General features: G+C 42.1%; 1 long non-coding RNA gene across 2 annotated transcripts in view; it reads right to left on the bottom strand.

Annotated features, from left to right (window-relative positions):
• LOC147757078 (uncharacterized) overlaps positions 1–5330 on the bottom strand; it is a 50128-nt gene extending 44798 nt beyond the window's left edge. The window contains exon 1 of one of the 2 annotated variants that reach the window (XR_015324057.1): positions 4989–5330. This is a non-coding gene — a long non-coding RNA (uncharacterized LOC147757078). The remainder of the gene's footprint in view (positions 1–4988) is intronic. The other variant, XR_015324058.1, reaches the window with a different exon arrangement.
• Positions 5331–6757: the final 1427 nt, after the last annotated feature.

Here is a 6757-nt window from a genome sequence, read left to right as displayed (position 1 = left end):
TATATAGTGTGTTACACTGTTACAAGCGATCCCTGTGGACTCTAAAATCGAAAAAATCTTGAACTAGTTGAGCTAGAATGACGATATTTCTATATGTGTCAGAGGTATCTCTTTTATATTTTACTTATTTAACCCAGCGCTCTAAAAGCTGATCACTCGCGTTCTCATATGTAATTTCTCTCTCTATGCAATGGGATATGCTTGCCCACCAAATGCCCCTTTTAGAGCGTAAAAAGTCCCGTAGTCACATTGACTTAGACCAGGAGAATAAGCGGATATTCAACGGATAATACGCGGGTAATAAGCCAACGTTGGCTATTTCTTTGCTCAATCCTGGAGGTAATTGAGGCATGGCGATGAGGTCTGGCATTGCATCAAGTCCATGAGTCTCTTTAGTCTAACTCGAGATAGCGCGCTGCATTCATTGTTTCACTTGCATTGAGTATCTACCGTTACCATACGTCTGAATCTACTCGACACTGCCACCGAATTCGATTTCTCTCCAGAGCTACGTCATTCTCTCGCTTTATCCCTCTCCAACTAACGGTAAAAACTGAAATGCGCCCCATTTATGGCGAGCGTATACTTCAGACGGGCTTTTCGTTGATTCAAGTTTCGCAAATTTTACAGAATACACCACACGAATTTCCAAGTGGCCTACAGTCAATTCACGGATGACCTATTGTAAATCAGCTTTCACATTTTCAGTATTTGGGTTATAATTGTGTGAACTGGCAGTTTTCACTGACACAGCCTTTAGACTCCAATCTCTCATTTTGTAAATTCTCCTCGATTGCTGCAATGCATCCCTGTCCTTTGGTTTTCGACATCTGTTGACCTTCTCGCTGGTCTTCGATACTTCAGTCTTCGTTCTTGAAGCATTTGCACCATCCGCGTAGTGTGATTTCCATGGAGGCGCTCTTGCTAATATCTTCGATAAAGCAATTTTCAATGAATTGCCGCTTCGCTGTTCGCACTTTGGAGGAACGAACACTTGAGCACTGCGCGCTCATTTTCGAAACTGGCTCTTTCTAGCAGCGCAACTTGAAAGTCACTTGGATTCGTTTATAACAGCTGTCTCTCCTCTCTCTCTCTCTCTCTCTCTATATATATATATATATATATATATATATGAGAAGCAGTACGGACGTTACTGAGAGTTATAAGTTACATAAAAAAAAAAGATCGAAACGACGGATCAGTTGTCTCGGCTAGACATGTGCATAGACAATAAGAAAAGCTAGCTAGTGGCATAACGGTCTTTTTCTACTAATCTTTGTTCACTCTTAATGTATCATTATTATATCTACTATTATTAAGACAATAATCAAACGATCGCCTTACATCAATGTTCTTGTAATTTATGCAGATTATGCGCTGTTGTTCAAGTCCTGCTAAACGACGTTGACGGTAACGCGTATCTATTTCTGTTATTCTAATCAGCACGACCGTCAAGCTGTGTTCCTTAATTACGCCAAACGAGTAGGTATGCGATAAGATAGAAGTTAATGCGTCTAATAAAAAACACTTTTTGCATTATATATTAGGCCATTGTTTTCGCTCCCAGCGCATCTTGTCAGTGCATCGCTTTGCTTCCTGGGATGTATACATTGATACGTGTGGCCGCCTTATTGACTGCTGGACTCGTGGCGGCCGATCAACAATCAATCAAATTTTCTACCTTGACTTTTGCAAGCGTGCCCCATCATTTTTTCGTTCCAAGCTTCGACATTCAAAGGTAACGGATCACCTTACGCATATAAGACATTCGGAAATCCTTTTCCTAAGAAGAAGGGGGTAGAAGTGGGCGTATCTTTTGGGAAGGAATGGAAATCTAAAGGTAAAAAGTTTCACACCCGATTCCCTCTTGCCACGCATAAGCTGTACAATCAAGCAGTACGATGAATGAATTTTCGTTCGCGATCAAGTATGAGCGAATACGGGGTCTAGGCATGAGTGAGCGCTGATCAGCTACTCTTGAGTATTGACATTACGCGAAAATTATGTTGTTGTTTAATTTGCATCGGTGACATATATGCGGCTAGTTAGATGGCAGAAGAACTATTTCATAACTATTAATTTTAGGAGCATTCAATGTTAGTAAAAGTAGAAACTTGATAAAAACAACAAAGGGTGATGGCTTCATTAACAGAGACGCTATGTCATGCGTACGTATGTCCACACAAATTACAGTACAGACCTAACATACACAGAACCAAAAATCAACTCTGATATCAACATAACGCATACGCAATAGCTGCGTAGAGTTTGATTGTTTCCCGGAATGATTTATCCAGCTCCCTAATAGCACCAGCAATTACCTAATAAATGACTACAAACATTGTCGGTAAAAAATGACACGTAGAAGTCGTAAATGGTCAAGCCGGAATAAGCGATCAGTTGCTTATCGAAATTTGGCTCACTGTTATAAACGCTGCTATTCGTGGAGTAGTAGAAAGCTAAATCAGCGATAGCAGACGTGACCTGTAGCGCCACGGACGTTGCTATCATTAACAGGCGTCCGTATAATTCTATGGCATATGATGGATAGCAATTGTGCAAATCAAAAAAGCGCGCCACGACGTATCAACACACTGGCAAGATTAGCATGACGAAAGAGCTGTCGAAGCGGCCCCGTCATTGCAGCCTTATATGTATTATATAAGCGTGTATTCGTGTGACTAATACGTTTCTCCAAGCGGACGCGGACAATTCGATTGGGCAAACGCTAAGATATTCGATCTAACTTAATTGGCAGACATCTATGGGCGTCACCAGAGGCTTGGCTGAAAGGATGCCCCCTTGGATCTGAACAGCATCGTACCGAACAGGAGATCAGCTACTATGGCCAACAATCGACCACCACGTTTCCAAAAACATATACACCTTGCTATCATAAACTACAATGATATCAAGTCACAATGGAAGGGTTTTCGGATCGCCCGCAATACAAACGCTCGTGTGTCAAACTTACATATGACCATTGGTCATTTTTTTTTTATTGATTTATGTTATTCAACAATACTGTGATCGCCAGTGACCACAAATGTGTTGGTCTTTTATCGAAAAGCAACTAATGCGTCTTCGAGCGTCTCATCAGGGGCAACTGCTAAATAATGAATACTTCCCGATTTCTCATTGATTTAGAGCTTAGTCATTGCATCCAATGCCTAGTCGATAATCTTTTCAAGTTTTGACAGCTGAAACTACGCAGAGAATTTTGCGAGTATTCTTCTCTCTAAACCCGTTCACTCGACCACGCCTTATGTAGAAAATCCAACAAAGTAACATATGAGTCTATTGTTGCTTCGGAGAAAAGCTCAAACTCATCCAAAAATTTCGTTTTGAGCTATAGTAAATATCGCGAAAAACCATATTATCTTCGATTCGCTAGTGAAATTTTTTGTATAGCGCAAATATTTTTGACGGTTTCGCTTTTTTAGAAACAAAAAACATTGGACGCAACATCTAATATGGACACTCTGAGGAAGCTTTGTCTAAGCCTAGGTGTGCAGGTGAATCAACGGTCTTCGTCAAGATCAATGATGAAGATTTTTACGTCGAAGTCGAACTGATGCTGATCAAGCGCGTTGTGATGAAAACAGCTCAGTACTCTTTCTTTCCGTGTTCTCTAAATGTATTTGCCTAACTTTTGCGATGCCGAACACGGGTATAAGGTCACCGAAATTTGCCCTACGTGTGGTGGTTTCGATCATCAAAATTGGAACCTTCCCTAAGCGGTGTATCGAAACACCAGAATAGTCAGAAATGCGTGATTATGCCTTTCTAATGAACTTTCGGGTTATTTTGGTCCTAATCTCTCTGCGGTATATCTTTCGCGTTAGAATATAGAGATCTTCGGAACTAGCACACCGATTAGGGGCAGTGTACACGTCAATAACGTGATAAAAAAGATAACAGTGTTGAATTTCACGATTCGGATGACTGCTCAGGACTACTTTACTCAGGACACACCCATCTTATGATTTTATAGCTGGTAGAGCAAGTTCTTTTAATCTTTCCCTTTTCGGCTAGACTGTCCATTACAAAGTGGAACTCTCAATCGAAATCGCTTAGTTGGATAGTTGACGCTCCGCGTGTACCTAGATAGTGTTTGTCGGTATTTTAGAGAAAAAAAAAACATTGTACTAATAAACAAGTTGATCACATCGCTACGTTGCCTAGAAGTTTCCCCATGAGTTTTATAGATAACACGCTACCATCTAGTACGAATTTCGAGCACAACACAATTGCAAAGGAGGCTTTTTTGAAACCGGCAAATGTCAATTGATTCCCATAGGATTGCTCAAGTCGTAGAACTCGATACAGACGCCCCCGGGTCATCAACTACGGTTGAAATAAACGGGTGGCAAGTACCGGCTGGCAAAAATAATGATAAGCTTTGTTTCGTGTGACGTCCTAGTATTATAGATGCTGATTTTCATTTTATAGATTTGTATTGAGCAATAGCAAGCATTTAGAAAAAGAAAATGTCTTTTGGGCCACATTGTTGCAACTAAGCTCTAATGTTAGGCTTCCGTTTCTGATACAAGATAAACTGAATGTAACCTTTTGACCTTTGTCGGACAAATGTATATGTAGTTACCGGAGAAGCAAATATCCATCTCAAGCAGAAGGTTAATGAAAGGAAAGATGTCGCTTTTTCATTAATGCTAATGATCTATCGAACTGCTGCAATGGCAGCTGCATAAAAAAAAAAAGCAGAAATTGTGCAGTACCAAATGTTACGACGTCGAATGTCGAAGACAACCACAAAATTAACAATGAACGAATGCCAGTATGTTGGCATCATCGATTGGAATATAGCCTCACGGTGCTATTCCAGTCGGCCTTGTGCTGACGAATGGTCACGCGACCTTTGCCGAACATCAATGACGGCGCAATAGTTAGACAGAAGCCGTTCGGTGCACATCATCTTTGCCGTCCACCCATCTACATCTAGTCATCCCAGAATCAGTTTCACTTACCTGTTCATGGTGGGATCACGCGTATATTGTTACATGTATATACTTGCTTCCTAATTGGGGCCCTATAACGGGCATATGAGCTCGCACTTCATATACGTTCCTCATATCAAAAATCACAGTTATAAGAAACGTGCGGAAGTCGCGCTGAAGAACGGTGATCATTAAACTGTTTCGTGTGGCCGTGGGCCTTCCTAATTTTTCGCATAATACTCGGCCATCTGGCAGGAAAACGAAGACTACTGTAAGGATCGTCGGTACAATAGTACAATTTGTAACGGCGTGTCTCACCAGTTATCTACCGAAGCTGATAGGGAACGCAATACATTCGCAGCTGTGATGTGGAGCGCGCCGGTCAATTGGCGCCAACTTTGAAAAGTTATCTTGGCTTAGCTGGGGCGTTTTTCTACCGCTATCTCCTTCCCTTTGCACACCGGCGGATAGCAAAAGTCCAGCCCTCGCTTCTAATGCAAACCGGTTCCTTCCGCTATCTCCAGCGTTGCCCTTGGCTAACCAGCCATTCAACATCTACGGCCACGAAAGCCAAGGCTTCGTGTTTGACCGATGTAGGAGGCGTTGACCTTGCGGCCAGCGAACCGCGTCCGCATCTTCGCTTTGGCTTTGACCGGTCCTTGCGTCTTGCCTTCTTCAAGTTGGTCTGCTTCTACATTTGGAGCGAACGAATATAGGACGGCCAAGCCAAGCCGCGCTTTTGAGGCCGTTGTTGCGGAAGAGTAACGAAAGTGGAGGAGAACGACAGTTGTAGAAGATGGCAAGTTGCGGGGATTTGCGGGGCAGGGCCGACGCAAGTGGCGGCGCTTGACCTTCGAAGCTCCAACCAACCCTTCGCGTTGCCTATAAAGGACATCAAGGCACCGAATAGAACATTTCTATTTTGACTTCTGTTGGCCTACTTATTTCACTTCAGTGACTTTTCATTGCCTTTCGTCATGCACTGATTTTTCTGAAAAAGAGGAATAAACAGCAGATTTCACTGTGCCGACTTTGGTTGGAAAGGCAGAAAAGAAAGGCCTGTTCTCCTCAATCAGCCGTAGCGTATGCTTATATTCGGCCATGTGTTGATGGCCTGTAGCACACTACGGTTGGTTTGTTCTAACATCCATTAGTGTCATAGTCCACTAACTATAAACGCTTTCGTAAGATATTTCAAATTCTGCTGCATCGACGGAGACGTTACATCACTGCCAATGCGACTCGTATGTTGTCTATGGCTGGTGGCTGGGCACTAATATTAGCTATAATTTAGAAAGCTTGAATGGCTTTAACGAATTACCTCGATAAAGCTTGGTGCAACGATGTATGCGACTTTAGCAGCTTTTGTCTATCAGCGACGTACGTGAGGTCTATTCATCATCGAGTCGGAATGTGCAAGCCAAAACAAGATACTGAGCTTTCTTCTGTTATGGCAATATGTGTTGTTTTTCAACCGTTTGCCAATTTTCTCCTTGTATCCTTACCAATGAATAACGGTTAACAATTATTCTATTACAACAACTTGGACTACGGCGAACAGCTATTTGTCAGGGCGGCAAATAAGGCCACATGCTGAGTTAAGGATTCAAGCAGAACCTGCGCACAGTTTAGCGTTCCACTTTGCACTTAACTCTTCACCGAAGCTTTAAGTCTGAAATCTGTGTTTGTACAAGGACAAATACAAGCGTTTCTTGACTTAATACAATTGATGTTAAATTACAGTCCTATTGGCTGTTTCGCAAAGCATGTGCTAAATAAAGTAAGAAGTCTGCCAGTTA

This window comes from Varroa destructor, unplaced genomic scaffold (genome assembly GCF_002443255.2).
Source record: "Varroa destructor unplaced genomic scaffold, Vdes_3.0 BEIS01000003.1, whole genome shotgun sequence".
Lineage (NCBI taxonomy): Eukaryota > Metazoa > Arthropoda > Arachnida > Mesostigmata > Varroidae > Varroa > Varroa destructor.
This window is presented reverse-complemented; position numbering and strand designations above follow the sequence as displayed.